The sequence below is a fragment of the Pan paniscus genome, chromosome 9, assembly GCF_029289425.2.
Source record: "Pan paniscus chromosome 9, NHGRI_mPanPan1-v2.0_pri, whole genome shotgun sequence".
Lineage (NCBI taxonomy): Eukaryota > Metazoa > Chordata > Mammalia > Primates > Hominidae > Pan > Pan paniscus.
The window spans coordinates 121,215,239-121,233,259 of NC_073258.2; the positions used below are offsets into that span (position 1 = coordinate 121,215,239).

Consider the following 18,021-nt stretch of genomic DNA (forward strand, 5'->3'; position numbering starts at 1 on the left):
GATAAGCGGGAGCTAATAGGTTTGAGGGGGTCACGTGTCCCTTGCACTCCCTCTTCACCCAGCCTCCTCCTAAGGGCAACTCTGTTGTATTAGGATGAACCACACGGTGTACTGAAATGAACCGCGTGTCAGAAAGCGGGGTTGCCTCCTGGGTCCTGCCACTTGCTCCCCGTGTGTTCTTGGCCTGGTCCCTTCACCTCTCCTAGCCTCAGGATCTTCATGCGTAACATGAGATCCTCCCAAGATGTTGGTATGTATACAACAGTGCTCTGGAATGACTCCATGCAAGCTGTTGCTCTTCAGTCTCCTGAACAAGGTGCTCTTGTGTCTTCCCATGAAACCTCCACCTCTCTCCATCTTCCGCACCACTGAGGCCGCAGTCTCTTCTAACGGGGCACGCTCGTCCCCCGCGCTGTTTCCCGAATGCCACCAGGGGGCGCCCCTTGCTCGCTGAAGCCGCCGGGCTAATAACTCCTCGGGGCCGGGGCGGGCTGCCCCTTTGCGCAGGGCGGTGGAGTGTGCGGGCTGCGCCGGGTTCCCCACCTGAGGTCCGTACCTCGCAGAGCCCGCTTGGCCGCGCGCCCCTGGCCTCTGCCGGGCGCCGCTCCCCAGCCGGGCGCCTCCCGCTCGGCCCCGGGCCCCCGGGCAGCCGCAAGTTTGCCCCCGGCCGCGCGGACCCGCGCCCGCCCTGCCCGCCGCAGCCCCCGCCGTTCCCGCCGCCCCCGCCGCCCCCGCGCCTGGGCTCCCGGGCGACGCTCCGAGGGGCGCTGGGGGGCGCGTGCAGCTGCCCGCGGGGCTCCGGCCCAGCCCCGAAGGGGCGCCCCCCCGGCCGGCCGTGCGCGGGGCCGCAGCAGTTCCCCAGCTGCCCGCCGGGCGGCGCCCCGCGCCTCGCCGCGCTCCTCCCGCGCTCCCCGCGCCGGGCTCGCTCGCAGCCGGACACAGACTGCCTTCAGCTGCGGGCGGATCGGGCTGGAGCCGCCGCGGCTGCTGCGGAAGAGGAAAAACGGCCAACAGCAGCCCCGCGGCCGGCCCGGCAGCGCCCGGCCCCCGGCTCAGCCCCCAGAGTGCGGAGCCGACCAGGTAAGGGCAGCGGCCCCCCGCGGCGCCCCCGGCCCGCTCCCTGCGCTGCCCCCGCGCCCCCGAGTCCCCTCCGCGCGGGCCCTTCCCGCACCCGCACCCCGACTTCTGACGTCTCCGCCGCTCCTGCCCTCGGGGGCCGCGGCCCCGCACCCCTGCCCCGGCCCCCGCCCCCGCGCCCTCCTCCCCGCTCCCGCCTCCCGCCAGCCCGGTCCCTGGCACTTCGGTCCCTGCGTCTCCAGATTCGCCGCCGAACCCCCCACCGCTCTGCCCCCGTAGTTCCTCCAGTCTTCATCCCGGTCCGTCTCCCTCCCTCCGCATCCCTTCCCCGGGCTCGCGGTCCTCCCGCTCTGGTCCTCCCCCTCCCCGTGCAACTCCCAGCCCTGCCTCTGCCCCCTGCAGGGATGACAGCCCCTTCCCAGCCTGGCGCGTCTCCCTTACACCTCGTCACCCTCCGCTTCTCCCAGTGCCGCTGTTCCCTGGCTGCAGCCCCCCATCCCGGCTCAGCCTGGCATCCCACCAAGCCCCCTCCCCCTTTCCTCACTGCCATCTGCCTCGACTGCCCCCTGCCCCTGCACTGGACTCGGGCCACCACCACACCCCCCCACCCTGCACACCGCCTTGCTTGGGGGAACCAGCGTCCTATCAGAAATGATCCTCTTTCCCGGGGAGAATGGGGCTCCCACCCATCCCACCCTAGTTCATCCGAGTGGGAAGTGAGGGAGAAACTCTAGAGACCTGCAATGGGCGCGTGATGGGGGAGGGGGCTGGGGCGGAGGGGGAGGGGAGCTGATTTAGATTCTCTTCAGTGAGGACTGGCAGAGCTGTGCGCTCTGACCTGGCTGGGGTGGAGGGCGTGCAGGCGACAGCTGGGACAGGGGGTTCAAGGCACTGAGAGCACCTGTGTCTCTTTCCCTGGCTCCCTTGAGCTGAGCAAAGTGAGGGGAGGAGTTGGAGCCTGGGGAGAGTTGGCTGAGGGCCTTGGGGTGGTGGAGGAGGCGGCCGAGGGGGCTGGGCCCCGGGCGCCTCTGGCCCGTCTGCCTGGCAGTGGTGGGGCAATGCGGGCCGAGCCACTCCCGAGCTGGACCTTGGGCTGCGTGGCTCTTGGCATCTGTACTTGATGCTGCCATCTTCCTCTTGGTGCTGTTGTGTGGTGATGCCACGCGGTGCCACCTCCCTGCCTCCCTCCAGTGGCTCTCCTGGGCATGTCTCCCAAGGGTCTGGGTTGTCTGGGAAGAGGAGGGGAGCTCTGGGCACAGCTGGGCCCTTTTGCCAGGCAGTGGGCAGCTGTCAAGACCAGGCCAAGAGGTCTGAGGGCTGGTCAGGAGGACTGAGCCCTGCCAGGAACAAAGAACTACCTTCACTTTCACTCCCTATGGGTCACCTGGGTGGTAGTGACACTTCTAGGAGCACCGGGAAACTGCGGGCGTGGTATCTCCGGGGAGAGAGGCCGCCTGGGTTGGTAGTGGGCATCTGAGAGACAAATCCGGTCCTGCCTGACTCCCTGAGTGTCTGTGCTCGCGTGGTCAGGGGCGAGGGGCTTGTCGAGGTCCACTGTGTTCCGGTCCCACCAGGGATGGGAGCCCCTGGAATTCCACTGGGCGTCATCATGCTGGCTTTATTTGCTGAAGCTGCAGCTCAGGCTTCATCATTAATCAGGTTTATTATTTTTCTCACTGGCTGGATGTGTTCCTCAAGGTCACGACCCTTCGGAGAGTTAATCTAATATGCACACATTACAGTGTCTGGGTTTAATTTTCCATATTTTGTTCATTCCTTGTGGCCCGGACTTGCCCACCAGCCTCCCGCCTGCCTCACCAGCTCCACCCCTCTGTCCTCCTCTGGACCTGCCACCTGAAACCCAGAGGCAGCACTGGTCCCTCCGGGTGGGGAAGAGGTGGATGCTCGGGAGGGGAGGTTGAGAGGGGATCTTGGTTTTCTGTGTTTTTCCCATCCCCCTACCTGGGCATCTTGATCGGTGGCTGCTGTCTTCCCCAGCAATGAAAATTCTTCCGAGAGCCTGGTCGGCTTCGTGGTCTGATTTCCACTTTGGTTTTCCCTTAGGATGGAGAGGGAACTTTAGTACCGGGAGAGAGGCAGAGACTCTAGGAGAAAGTCCCAGCTGCAGGGAGTCAGGGCATCCAGGAGAGAGGAGCTCAGCTGCTTCTGAGGTGGTTCTCAGCCATCCAGAGATGGAAGGGAGGACAGGGGGACCGGCCCTGGGTTGGGGGAGAGACTGCTCAGAAGGCAAGAGGAGCAGCGAGGCGGAAGCTGGCCTTCGTGTGGCTGGCGAGGGTGGGCAGCGCCAAGCGTGTGTGGGAAGGATGCATCTCTTGGTGCTTCTGCATAGTACTAATCCCTTATGTGTGTATGGGGTTCTGCAGCATTCCAGATGCCTCTCAGAACAATTACTTCATTTGATCTCTACTACAGCCCTGCAAGCATCTGATCGCTCCTTACAGACAGCCTTATAAGGAGGCATTCATGACCCAATAGAAACTGAGGCTCAGAGAGGCTGGATGCCTCATCCAAGGCTCCACAGCTGGGTCCCAGGCCCCTGGACGCTCAGTCCAGTGCTGTTGGGCTTGTTGCTGTTGCTTTTTAAGGTCTCAGCTGTTCGGTTCTCAGAAAGCCCACCCTTGGTCCTGCCTGTTCCTCGGTTCATCCCCTTCGCCCTCTCCAGTGATGGCTCACCGTTTCCACCCCCACCCCAGGCCTGGTGGAGTCTTTGCTCTGTAGTCTCCTCAGCCTTAGACTGGCTGCCTGGGTGTCCCGCCACTCCCTAGACCCAACCAACCACCCCCTACCCCAAGTGGGCACTGCCTCTTGCCTCCTCCTTGTGGAAAGAACGGCTGGGTTCCCCCAGGCATGCAGCCGGGGCGCCTGGGGCACCCTTCTTCCCTCTCTTTGGTGCCTTAGGCCTCAGCCCACTCAGTTCTTCTGGGCACTTTGAGTGTCCACTCCGACCTTTGCTCTCCCACTGCCGTGGTCCCTACTTGGGCCTTTGGCTGTTCACCCTGAGTTACGGTCCTGAAAGCTTCCTTGCTGGGCCTCCAGCCTCAGTTTCCAGCCATCCTGCCACTGTGCCTGTCTTCTTACAGAGGGTAACGCTTCTTACAGGGGACGCTGTCTCAGCAGCCGTCAGTGGCAGTGCCTTCCAAGATGCCTTGGAGGTGAAGGCCCTCTGCACGCTGACCCCAACTTTATGTCACAACGTGGTGTCTGGCATGATCTTGTCCCGCCTCCCCCTGCCACCCAGCCCTGGCACTGTGTGTCCTCACCCTGGCCCTTTGCATTTCCTCCTCTTTTCCTCCCATCCATATATTGCCCAGCCTTCAAGGTGCTGCTGGAAGAGGAACCAGTTCCAGCTACCAAGTATCAGGCAGACCTGGGTTCCTGTCCTCGCATCACTCCCTGCATGACCTCGGACAAGTTGCCTCACCTCTCTGAGCCTCACTGCCCTCACCTGTAAAATGGGGACTCTGAGCCTCACTGGCCTCACCTGTAAAATGGGGATAAATCTCACCTGCTTCAGAGGGTTAGCAGCATGGAATGTGAGTGGGAGTGTGACTCGTCCAGTGTGAAGGGCACCTGCGTGGGTATGGAGGGCACATTCTCTGAGTGGCCTCCTTCTGCTCTCCCTCTGTATGGGCTGGCTGAGCCCCCTGCTCCTACCTGGTATTGGTAATCGTCTGTCCGTTTGTCTCCGCACCCAGACGGCAGATCCCTGGAGGAGCAAGGCCTTTGCCTGACACCTTTTCACATTCTCCAACTCCCAGCAGAGCGAGGCTGTTCTTCAACATCCTGTAAATCGGCCCTCTTCATAGTAAGGACATAAGATATAGTTGTTGCTTGATTATAACATTCTGTTACATAAAATAGGGTATGCCTTACATTTAGTAAATCCAATATGAACAAAAAACTTATGCCACAGTTGCAGGCTGGGTAAATTATGGGAAGGAAGGAAGGAATCAATGTAACATTGTATTGACTGCGTACTCCGTTTGTTTCGTTTGTTTCGCTCAGTCAGTCCAGCTACCCGGCGAGTTAGCTGTGGGCATCTCCTTTTTCACAGATGAGGAAGGGAGTCCCAGGAGGTCACACACTCTGTCCCACATCCCAGACTGGTGAGTGCGGTAGGACCCCAGCTTCTTCCCCTACACTTGGGCATCCTCTGCCTTAAAAAACAAGAGGGAGACACTTTTTGATTCATCACAGGTTTTCTTTAAACAACTGAGCACTCAAGTCATTTACACAGAGCCCAGCAGGGATGGGGCGGTTGTGGAGTCCCCTGTTTTGGGGGTGGGCAGGACCCTTCTCTCCCACAGGGTGATAGTTTGGGTAGCTAGCACACCAAGACACCTGGTCTCTGGGAACATGGCGTGTGTGTTGATTGCACCTGCCACCAGCATTCAGACCTGGCAGGAGCTGGCAGGGGTGTTCAGGAATGGGGGAAGGAAGACTCACAGTGAGGAGGCTGAGAAGGGGCTGTGCAGGCAGGATGAGGGGAGACAGGATGATCTGAGGATTGGGCGCTCGGGCACAGGATGAGGCAAGTGGGAGAAGAGTCCCGTGTGCAGCAGAAGGCTGGAGTCAGGGAGCAGCGGATTGTCACGGTAGACGGGGTGGGTAGAACTGCTGGAATCCAAGAGGACCCTGACCACCAAACAGAGAAGGCTCAGGTCAGTGCAGCAGGCTCGGGGGAGCCGGTGAAGATTCGTGGGCAGAGGAGTGCTGTGCAGAAGCGTGGGTTGAGGGCTGGGCCTGGGCGCTGGTGACAGTGAGGCGAAAGGGGGGTAAGCTTGAATGGCATTTCCAAGAACAGCAGAGCGCACTGACAGATTGGATGCAGCAGATGAAGGAGCCGGAAGTGTCAGAGATAACTTTGAGATTTCCAGTGCTGGAGACCAGGGGGAAGGGCGATGCGAGGGGAGTAGGGAAGCTGGAGGGGGAAGCAGGTCTGAGGGAAAGCTGACAGTGCGTGCCTGGATGCGCTGTGCCTGAGGAGGAGCCTGGAGCCATCGGGGCTCACCTTGGGCGGCGGCTGCTGCGTTCCTGGGCAGCAGCCACTGTCTAGTCTTGTGCAGGAACAGGCCTGGGGCACGTGCTGCCGGGGGCCAGCTTAAGGCATCTCGCGTGCCTCAGTCTCACCTCCCCAGCCTCCTGCCAGCCCTCGCCGCCCTCCCTCCACGGTACCCTCGTGTCTGATATTCACTGCCCTGGAAGTTCCTCCATCTGTGCCTGTCACCGCCGGGGACCGAGCGTGGAGCTGCCATCCACATGGGCAGGGCCTTGTCCGCTTTGTTCACTGAGCTATCCCTAGTGCTTGCATAGAACAGGTGTTAAGTCAATATTTGTCCCATTTAAGGGACCTCAACTCATGTTTAACAGACGCTTGTTACAGAGATAAATTCAGAGGCTGCGGAGGGTGAAGAGCAGCCAGAGGGGCTGAGTGGCCTTAGGCTTCCGGGAATGGGGTGTCCCAGGCTCCTTGGTGCGATCCTCTCCTGTCCTCAGTGTCCAGCCTCTTGGTGCCCGCTTGTGTTGTCAAAGTGAGGCTGGCATCGTTTGCCCCAGGGAGGCCATGGGCAGGCCCCCTGAGGCAAACGGTGCCCCCGCCTGTGCACCCCTGACTTCCGCCTAAAGTTGGAGAGCAGGGAGACCCAAGTGGTGAGGGTGACAGCTGTGCCGCGCTGCGGGGTGTCGGGAGAGAGGACGCAGACGCCTGAGTGCTGAGTCACAGTGGGCATCTCGAGAAGGGGACAGCTGGGAAATAGAAGGCCGGGCTAGGATTGCTGCCTCGATTTCCACCCTATAAACAAAGGCATAGAGTAAACTCTACTTCACGGAGTTCCCAGTTGAGTGTGATAGTCCTGTGAAGGCCCCCAGGAGGGAGTGGGAAGGGGCCGGCCTCTAGCACAGAGGAGTCGTAGTGGTGGCCTGGGAGCCTGACTGGGGAGTAGACATAGGTTTAGAATTGGAGTTTAAGGGCCAGAGTTAAAGAGGAAGATTTAATAGAATGAGAAATCAATAGCCCAGAGGAGGTTAAGTTGTGTAAGTGAGAGGCTGGTTGCAAGGCACACTTAATGAAAAAGAAAAGTTTAAGAAGGCGTGGAAGATAGGGCACATCTGGAGGCAGGGGAAGCCGGTATTGGCCGGTTTCTGCTCTCCCTGTTCTCCACCCTGGGGAGGCTGCTGAGAAGGGAGGTTGTGTTCTGGGAGTGAGTGAAGGGCATTTCCTGTGTCTCCCTCCCAACCTCCATTGCTCCCCCTGAGGCTGTGTGGTGTAGTGGTTGGCCTGGCCACTTCCAGATCAGATACATAGGACAAATCCCAGCTTTTCCAGTTCCAGCAGTGCAACTTTGGGCACAAAGCTATGCAAGCCCACCCTGGCCTCCATGACTCTCGGCAGCTGTGCTGAGCACCAGTCCGTGGCAGCAGTGGTTATTAGTAGTTATTATTGTGTTGCATCCTCATAGCGTCTCTCCTAGCCCAGTCCAGTTCCTAAGACTCTACGGAATAGTGTCTCTAGCAAGGCTGGTGAAAGGATGGGGATTTGGGAGGCAGCAAAGCTATATATATATTTTTTAATCAGAAAAGTCTATAGTGGGTTTAGTCCAAGCCCCAGAGAGACGAGGGGCCCAAAGCCCAGGGTGTTTAAGTCACTTGTCCAAGCAGTGTAACGGGAGTGGCAGAGCTGGAGCATAAGCCCAGGGCTCCAGGCTTCCCAGCCTGTGTCTTTTTAAAATTTTTTAAATATTTTGAGATGGAGTCTGGCTCTGTTGGCAGAGTGCAATGCGCGCGACCTTGGCTTACTGCAACCTCCGCCTCCCAGGTTCAAGTGATTCTCCTGCCTCAGCCTCCTGAGTAGCTGGAATTACAGGTGCCCAACACCAGCCCCGGCTAATTTTTTTGTATTTTTAGTAGATACCAGGTTTCACCATTGACCAGGCTGGTCTCAAACTCCTGACCTCAGGTGATCCGCCGGCCTCAGCCTCCAAAGTGCTGACATTATAGGCATGAGCCACTGTGCCTGGCTTAGCCTGTGTCTTTTGCTGGGTCTTGTGGCCCTGCATGCAGGAGCGAAAGGGCTGGAAAAGAGATGCTTCAACAAATTGTTTGGTCCAGTTGCAACATCCAAACAAAATCGGTCTAGAACTAAGCAGGCGGATGATTTTGATTCTTTAAGGCACTAGACCATGGGCTCTGTGGGGGCACGGATAGGGCCTTGTGCTTTTGTCTCTAACACTAGGCTGACACATAGCTGTGAATTCAACAATGATGATGACAATAATAATAGCTAATAAGTATTCAATGCTTATTATGTGCCAAGTACAATGCAAAGTGCTTTCCATGTATTATCTTAATCTTCCTAATAACTGCTATGAACTGAATGTTGGCGTTCCCCCAGAATTCATGTTGAAAGCTTAACCTCCAAGTGATAGTATTAGGAGGTGGGGCATTTGGGAGGTGATTAAGTCATGGAGCAGAGCCCTCACGAATGGGATTATGCCCTTAAAAAGAGAACCCGCAAAGCCCCCTCACCGCTCCCACCGTGTGAGCACACAGTGAGGAGGCCCATCTATGAACCCAAAAGCCCTCACCCGACACTGAATCTGCCAGCACCTTGATCTCGGGCTTCCCCGCCTCCAGAACTGTGAGAAACAAACTTCTATTGTTTACCAGCTACCCAGTTTATGGTATTTTGTTACAGCAGCCCAAATGCACTATGATAATAACCTTAAGTTTATTATACCCATTTTACAGATGAGGAAGCTGAGATTCAGAGTAGATGATTCATTATCCCAAAGTCCCATAGCTGGTAAGAAGCAGAGTTGAAATATGTACCCAGGCAGTGTGATTTCAAGCTCTAGTGGGAAATCCTTTGTGTGCATGCATGCATGCTTGTGGGTGCACAAGTGTATGTGAAATATGCACTAATCCCTCCCTAATTCCTAGATTCTACCTCTGGCTACCTCACTACTGGTTTTTTGTTGTTGTTGTTGTTGTTGTTGTTGTTGTTTTTTGAGACGGGGTCTCACTCTGTTGCCCAGGCTGGAGTGCAGAGGCATGATCTTGGCTCATTGCAACCTCCGCCTCCTGGGTTCAAGCGATTCTACTGCCTCAGCCTCCTGAGTAGCTGGGATTCTAGGTGCCCACCACCACACCTGGCTAATTTTTGTGTTTTCAGTAGAGACAGGGTTTCACCATGTTGGCCAGGCTGGTCTCAAACTCCCGGCCTCAGGTGATCCACCCGCCTCAGCCCCCCAAAGTGCTGGGATTACAGGCATGAGCCACTGCGCCCAGCCTACCTCACTACTGCTTCTATATTTCTGTTCCTCATCTCTTAGGCAAGGAGGCCAATGCTCATTTCCAGAACCGGCACCCTCAAGCCCCAGTCCCAGCCCGTCCAGCCATCAGCAGGCGCGGAGAATGAGTGGTGGCGCCTCTATGCATTTTGGAACTCTCCTTCCCTTGGCCTGATTTCTTCGATCCCTGAGTGAGAGGGTCACTGGCAGTATTGGGGAAGTGATTAAAGAGCCACCTCCTGAATCACGTGCCATTCTTTTCCACCATGGAGGCCATCCAGGGAAGGGCCCGGTGTGGAGGCAGGAAGAAGGCAGCGACATAAAGCATTGAGGAGACCCTCTCCTGAGCTGCTGAGTCTGAGCACTGATTAGTGCTGAGGTGAGACAGGACTTTAGGAGGTTAAAAGCAGTCCTGCCCCCACTGGACCAACCAGGGTTGTGTCCACTCACCACCTCCTCCAAGGGCCTGGCTGGCTGGCTGGCCTGGCTGCCCCAGGTTAATAGCCGAGGATTAGAAGGAGTGGAATCTGACTGGGGTCTTGGACTCTCAGCAACAGCAGCAGAATAGGGAGTCTCTTTGGAAGAAATCCGATGGTAGCATTGTTAGACTCATGGTCGTTATTGCTCCTGACAGCATCTCCCCTAGCCTAGTTCAGTTCCTAAGATGACAACAGAACAAGGTCCCTAGCATGGCTGGTGATGGGATGGAAACTGGAACATCTCTCTTTTTGGAGGCAGCAGAGGCATCTTCAGAATTAAAGAAGACAAAAGTGGGTTTGGGTGGGGCACGGGATATGCAGAAGACCCTGTAGAGTTATTTCCAGGTGGGAGGTCAGCACAACTCTGCCCTTATGCTGAAGTTGCAATGCCATTTTCTTTTTTTGTTTTGTTTTGTTTTGTTTTTCGTTTTTTTGAGACAGAGTTTCACTCTCACCCAGGCGAGAGTGCAGTGGCATGATTACAGCTCACTGTAGCTTGAACCTCCTGGGTTCAACTGATCCTCCCAATAGCTTGGGACTACAAGCATGCACCGCCATGCCTGGCGAATATTTTGATTTTTTGTGGAGATGGAATCTCACTGTGTTATCCAGACTGGACTCAAACTCCTGAGCTCAAGTGATCCCTCATCTTGGCCTCCAAAAGTGCTGGGATTACAGGTGTGCGCCACCACGCCCGGCCCACAATGCCACTTTCTGATGGTACTCACATGCCCAATGGCTTATTATGTTCTTGGTGATTTGTGTCCTCTCCCCAAAAGAGCTCACAGGGCCACAAACCTGAGAGACAGGAGGGCAGTTAAAATTATTGTCCCAGACTCTCAGAATTTCAGTAACTAGCCGAAAGCCACATAGTTATTTGATTGGAAAGTTGGATCAGTTCCCAGGACTCCTGCCCCTTGCCCAGGGCTGCATCTGCCACCCTGTGCCTTCCAGTTTGTGCGGTGGTAGAGGCAGTGGTCCCTGGGAACACCTGCTATTCCCAAGGTAGAGAATATCACACGGAAGAAAGCAGCACTTGTCAGGTAATGAGAACGCCTGTTGTATTGCTGGGAAAACTGAATGAAGTCCAGGGAGGTTAAATGAATCCTAGAATCTTATTCTTGAAGGAACTCGAGATCATTGCATTTGACATCCTACCTGAGCTTCTATTATCTCCCGCGGGTGGTTATCCTGCCTCGGCTGCTGCCGCCTTCTGCTCTTCTTCCTCTTTCTCCATTTTCCCCTTCTTCTGAAAGCTGACATCATTGAGCACTTACCACCTTCCAGGCACTGTTCTAGATGCTTTGTATGTATTAAGTTGATTCTCCAGCCAACCCTATGAAGTAGGTACTGTTGTCCCACTTTACACATGAGGAAATACATAACCACAGAGGTTATGTAGCTTGCCCAAGATGACACATGAGCCAAGTGATAGAGCCGGGATATGAACTAGGCAGCCTGGGCCGTGCTCTGGAGTGATCCTAAGGCAGGCCATCGCTGAGTTGGGCAGCTGTGAAACAAGGGAGCACATGAAAGCACCCAGTGCCTTGCCCGGCGTAGGGAATGTGCTCAGTCAATGCAAGTGACTTCTAAACATACCAGGAGGTTTTACCTTAGACTGAGCCAAATTGATTTCCCATGGGTCTTTTTTTTCTTTCTTTCTTTTTTGAGATGGAGTCTCGCTCGGTTGCCCAGGCTGGAGTGCTGTGGCGCGACCTCAGCTCACTGCAACCTCCACCTTCCGGGTTCGAGCGATTCTCCTGCCTCAGCCTCCTGAGTAGCTGGGTCTACAGGTGTGTACCACCACACCCGGCTAATTTTTGTATTTTTATAGAGACAGGGTTTCACCATGTTGGCCAGGCTGGTCTCGAACTCCTGACCTCAGGTGATCCGCCCGCCTTGGCCTCCCAAAGTGCTGGGATTACAGGTGTGAGCCACTGCGCCTGGCTCCCATGGGTCTTTGTTCTGCACCCTCCTTGGAACCCCATTCCAGCCTTCTGAATGTGAAGCTACCTAATGAACAAGAAGCAAAGCCAACTTTCAGTCTCCTTCTACCTCAGTTTCCAAGACCCTTCCCCAAACTGAAATCCCCTGGCCAGGAAGACAACAGCCTGGGGGCCTAGAGAAATGTCCAAGGCTGGGACCTGCCTTATGAGGGAGATAGATCCTTGGCCACAGGGCTGCGCTGAGGGTTGTCACACATCCGTTCTTTAGCACATGTTTCCAGAGTGCCTCCTATGTGCCAGGCACAGCCACAGAGCAGCACAGGTGGCCCCATCTCAAGGCTGGGCCCTTACAAAATGTGTGCACAGACACCTGCTGAATCTGTCAGATGCCAGATTGGTGGTGGGGTCCTGGGGACAGGAGCCTGAGGACTAGGAGAACTGTTGGTTCTCCGCTGCTCCTAGGAGGCTGGGTGGGGATGCAGACACCCCATCAGGGGGCCAAAATTTCAGCTGACCCAAATCTAAGAGCACAGAGTAGGCAACTGGATGGAGGAAGCTCACCAGTTTATTTGTGCTAAAATAGCATCAGCCGACTCTCCTTTGAAATGTAACGGTCCTGCCAGAGTCCAGAGTAAATAGGCCGGAACATGAGATCTGCCAGGTGGGGTGCAAATTGGCAGTAAACAAAGCAATCGGGCTGTCTGAGTAGCGGAAGTCAGCTGAGAAAGTGCATTTCTCCTGCACGGAGCTGTGGGGTGGCGGCTGCTGGGCTCTCTCTTCCCCTCAGCTCCTTTGGGGAGGGAAGTGGGAGGGGGGATGTCAAGAGCTTGACCCTGGGCTCTAGGGGTGGAGGAGGAGCCGACTTTTGTCCTGTATTCCTGGGCCAATAATGCTGCTACTTCTCTCGCTGCTTCTCCAGTTGCCATCCTGCGTTACTGCAGGTCCTCACACCAGCCCCTCCACGACAGGTCTTATTAGTCCCATTGGACAAGGGAGAACACAGATGTCCAGAGAACCTGAGACACCGACATAGGGTCACACAGCTGAACCTGGGCTTTGTGGTTCGGTGTTGCCCGGGTCTGCCTTCGTCTCTATAGCCACTGCTTCTCCGTGTGGCCAGTGCCTTTCTAAGGAACTTCCAGCTCCCAGCAGGGGAAGAACCTGAGCAGCCCAGCTGGGAGATGATCAGGGTGGGGCTGGTAGAGCAAGGTCAGGCCACCCTTGGATGCTTTGGGGAGGTCATCAGAGATCATCATCTGTCTCCCCACAAGGCACGGGTTCCATTGCACAGGGACTGTTTGCTTCTGCATTCTTTTTTTTTTTTTTTTCCTGAGACGGAGCCTTGCTCTGTCACCAGGCTGGAGTGCAGTGGCACGATCTCGGCGCACTGCAACCTCCGCCTCCCAGGTTCAAGTGATTCCCCTGCCTCAGCCTCCCGAGTAGCTGGGACTACAGGCGCACACCACCATGCCTGGCTAATTTTTTGTATTTTAATAGAGACAGGGTTTCATCATGTTAGCCAGGATGGTCTCGATCTCCTGACCTCATGATCCACCAGCCTTGACCTCCCAAAGTGCTGGGATTAGTGGCGTGAGCCACCGCGTCCGGCCGTTTCTGCATTCTTTCCCCAACAACCAGAACAGCACTGGGTGCTCAGTATGCGTTTAGTGGGTGAACGGCTGCTTTGGTGAGCCGCTTGTCTGCAGAGGCCCTGGACTCTGGAGCCCTAGACTAGCAATGAGCCTTGACTCTGGAAAGCTTGGATGGGCCGCCTTCGACTCGCAGATGTATGGGATTGAAAAGTCGATTGTGTGATCTCAAAACACATTTCCCCTGGTGGATGACAGGACTGGTTTCTCAGGTTAGTGTAGCCGGCGATGGAGCTGAACCAGTACAAAGAGTAACCCCAGGCCTACCTGGACCTTGGCCCCAGGCACTTTACCCCCTCCTCGAACCCAGATGAGCCTGGCATCAGTGGGTCAAGGGGGACTGTACTGGGGTGACTGGTAAGAGCAAAGGTGGCATTTGGGCTGACAGGGCTAACTTCTGGATCAGGCTGTGGGCACTGCAGCTGCCATGAGTCAGGAGGAGGCTCTGGGAACATGGATTGGACCTGGGGTGCTCCTTCAGACATACCCAGTGTGAGCTAGGGGCTGCCTGCATCCTGGGGGCATTTATCATCACGCGGAGCTAGTTACGTGGCAGGGCACTGGGCAGGTCAGGATTGGGTACTGTGGTGGCAGAGAGCCCTAGGAAGAGGTCGCCTTTGTGTGGGGATGACCGAGGTCCCTGCGGTCTGCAGGGTGAGCTGAGGTCCTATTCCACCTTCCGTCTTCTTGGCTCCTGGAGCCCATTGGGGGCTGCACCATGAATGCCCAGTGGCTCTGGACCTCCCTGGTCAAGGCTGCTGGACAGGCTTCCCCTTCTTACCCTTCTCAGTGGATCCGTGATGCCTGCAGTGCTGGGTCCAAAGAAGCCTGAGGCCAACTGTGGGCTCCCTGGGAAGGGGCGCTGGACTCCCTGGGAAGGGGCCCTGGGAAGGGGTGATATCTGACATGGCCACAGGGTACCATGGCTTTGTCAAGTCAGATTGAGTCCAGCCGTCTCATTTCACAAGTGAGGGCACTGAGGTTCAGAGAGGGAAGGAACTTGCCTGAGATCATGTGACTTGCAGAATCGGGGTTTGAAATGGGGTCCCCTGGCCGCTAGTGCCTTTGGTATCATACCTTTCATTAGACGGACTCACCAGGAGCCTCCCATCAAACCAGGGGAGCATGTGCCCTGCTCCCCACCTGACCTAATGCAGTGCCCATTCCAACCCCAGCTGCCAGCCAGCCCCATTCATACTGGGCAGGGCGTGGAAAGAGCTGTAGAAGCAGCCCTGTGCTCTGAGTGTTGTAACTCTGAGAGGCACATGGAGAAGAGATCAGCAGGGGTGTTACAGAAACCATAGCAGGCAGTCAACACACACTCATCAGACCCACACCGAGGTTAGCCGCGTGCTACGTCCCCGTGTCTAGGCTGGGGATGGGGGCAGAGTGGGACAAGCTGATGGTTCTCCTCTGAGCAATCCAAGGAAGCTTCCTGGAGGAAGTAGGGCTCTGGGGAGGAACGGCCTTAACTGGGGCACAGGGAGAGGCTGGTTTGATGTGTGGGAAGTAGCCTGGTGTGGTGAGGGGTGACCGGAGGGCTTGGACAGCTGGAGTTAGAGTCCCTCTCTCTACTCACTGTGCGGCGTTGGACAAGTTTGTTCATGTACCTGAAGCCTCTGTTTGCTCAGCAATAAAATGGGGACAATAAAAAACCTAATCTCACAGGGTTGGGGAAGAGCAAATAAGATACCACCTGTGAAAGGGCTTCTTAAGTCTGAAGGTGTTTTCAGTACGTACTGTGTGATTTTATTTATATAAAGTTCAAAAACAGGCGAAGTAATCTATGGTAATAGAAGCTGGGATAGCAGTTAGCCTTGGCAGGGGGCCTGAGAAAGGGCCTCTAGAATACTGATAATGCTCTATTTCGTGATCTGAGAGCTAGTTCTGTGGAAATTCCTTGAGCTGCACACTTATGTGCACTTCTCTTTCTTTTTTTCCTTCGAGGCAGGTCTCACTCTGTCGCCCAGGCTGGAGTGCGGTGGCATGATCTCCATCTCCTGGGCTCAGGGTGATTCTCCCACCCTGGCACCCACCCTCTCACCCCAGTAGCTGAGTCTACAGGCATGCACCACCATGCCCCACTAATTTTTTATATTTTTTCTTTCTAGAGACAGTGTTTCTCTATGTTGCCCCGGCTTGAACTTCTGGGCTCAAGCGATCCTCCCACCTCGGCCTCTCAAAGCCCTGGGATTACAGGTGTGAGCCGCTGTGCCCAGCCATGTGCACTTTTCTGTGTAAACAGTATACATCAATTCAAAAAGTTTGTTTTCAGGCCGGGCACAGTGGCTCATGCCTGTAATCCCAGCACGTTGGGAGGATGAGGTTGGTGGATCACTTGAGGTCAGGGGTTCAAGACCGGCCTGACCAACATGGTGAAACCCCATCTCCTCTAAAAATACAAAATTAACCAGGTGTGGTGGCACATGCCTGTAATCCAAGCTATTTGGGAGGCTGAGGCAGGAGAATCACTTGAACCTGGAAGGCGGAGGTTGCAGTGAGCCAGAGGTTGCAGTGAGCCAAGATTGCACCATTGCACTCCAGCCTGTGCAGCAAGAGTGAAACACCATCTCAAAAAAAAGAAAAAAAAAGTTCGTTTTTAAAGTGCTTATCACAGTCAGGTTATAAATGGCTAAAGGGCGGTCACTTGACAAAGTGTCCAAGAGGAAACCTGGAATGATGTTAATAAAAATAGTAGTTGAACACTTTAGGCAGAAGAAACATTTTCTCATTTAAACCTCAACAACTCACATTTTACAAGTGGGGAAACTGAGACTCAGTGAGGTTGCAGAAGTTGCCCAAAGTCACACAGCCAGCCCGTGGCAGAGGGTCTGACCAGAGCCAGCGCTCAGTCCTGGGGAACCTGGAGGATGCAAAGGCAGGTGGGGTTGCCCTGACCCCGCCTCGGCTTGCCGGGGCTTTGGCTTCTGGAGCTGCGTCATCTTGGTGGCTCTGCCCCTGCTGGGGTCCTGCCAGGCCTCAGCTTTCATGGAATGTGGAGAGCAGCCTCAGCTCCCTGTGGCCCCAGGGTGGAGATGCTTCCAGAGTGGGAGGAAGCAGGGGCGGGAGCTGGACAGCATCTGTCTGCAGGGTCTGCTGGGTGGGGACCCCGGAGCAGATGGTGTTTCACTCAGTTAAAACCCCTCAGGGCAGACCCCTGCCGGTGAGAGAGGGAGCATGGCAATGCTTATCCCAGCAGAGGAGGGGAGCAGGGAGCCGCTGCAAGTTCCCTCCTGCTTTCCTGGAGCCCGTGCTGGGGATTTATCTCCTCCCAGAGACCTAACTGCGCCCCAGACACTGGCACCTGCATCCTCCAGGGGTGGGCGGGGAGCTGGGAGGAAGACGGGCATTCAGGTGCTTTTGTTACCTTTGTGATGTGGCTGAGCCAGACAGCCTAGCTCACACTAAGCCACCCCTGGCGTGTGGCCTTGTCTGGTGAGAGAGAGGTGGCATTATGCTTGCATTTATATGCAGCTGGCAGAGCAGATACAGCCTCATTGTTGTCCAAGGTTTCCAATCAGGTGGGGAAAAAGAGGGCCTGGTGGTCCCACTCACGGGTGGAGGAAGAGGCTTCTTTACCGGCGGAACCAGCCTCACCTCCTCTGGGAGGCCTGCTCTGGTTAACCCCTTCAGCTACTTTATCCTGGCCCTCAGCAGGGACACATGCGCTGTGAATAGAGTGAGTTCATCAACAAAGAAGTCCTTTTATTTTATTTTATTTTTTTGAGACAGGGTCTCACTCTATTGCCCAGTGACGGGATTTGGGCTCACTGCAGCCTCGATCTCCCGGGCTCAGCCGGTCCTCCCACCTCAGCCTTTTGAGTAGCTGGGACCACAGGCATGGGCCACAATGCTCAGCTATTTTTTATTTTTGTATTTTTTGTACAAACGTGGTTTCACCATGTTGCCTAGGCTGTTCTTGAACTGCTGAGCTCAAGCAGTCTGCCTGCCTCAACCTCCCAAAGTGCTGGGACTACAGGTGCCCGCCACCACGCCCGGCTAATTTTTTGTATTCTTAATAGAGATGGGGTTTCACCGTGTTGGCCAGGATGGTCTTGATCTCCTGACCTCATGATCTGCCCGCCTTGGCCTCCCAAAGTGCTGGGATTACAGGCATGAGCCACCATGCCCGACCCTATAATTTTTTTTATATTAAGTCTGTCTGAAATATGTTGGTCCTGTCACCCCTGTTTGACTGGAGGCTGGCTGAGGGCAGGGACTATGGGGGACCCTTCTTTCCTCTGAGCCTGTCTTAGGGAACCCATCTGTATTAGTCTGTTTTCATGCTGCTGATAAAGACATACCAGAGACTGGGTAACTTATACAGGAAAAAGGGGTTAATGAAGTTACAGTTCCACGTGGCTGGGGAGGCCTCACAATCATGGCAGAAGGCAAAGAGGAGCAAGTCACATCTTACATGTATGGCAGCAGGCAAAGAGAGAGCTTGTGCAGGGAAACTGCCCCTCATAAAACCATCAGATCTTGTGAGACCCATGAGATCTATCATGAGATGCTAGCATGAGAACAACACGGGAAAGACCTGCCTCCATGATTCAATGAC

The 18,021-nt window shown here is 55.6% G+C and overlaps 1 protein-coding gene across 5 annotated transcripts in view; it reads left to right on the top strand.

Annotated features, from left to right (window-relative positions):
- The first annotated feature begins 876 nt into the window (after window positions 1-876).
- GRIK4 (glutamate ionotropic receptor kainate type subunit 4) overlaps window positions 877-18,021 on the top strand; it is a 477,471-nt gene continuing 460,326 nt past the window's right edge. For 2 of the 5 annotated variants that reach the window (XM_057299272.2, XM_063608842.1), the window contains exon 1: window positions 880-1,080. The gene's annotated coding sequence lies outside the window, so the exon portion shown is untranslated. Of the gene's footprint in view, window positions 1,081-18,021 lie in introns of all 5 variants that reach the window. The other 3 variants (XM_057299271.2, XM_057299273.2, XM_057299274.2) reach the window with 2 other exon arrangements.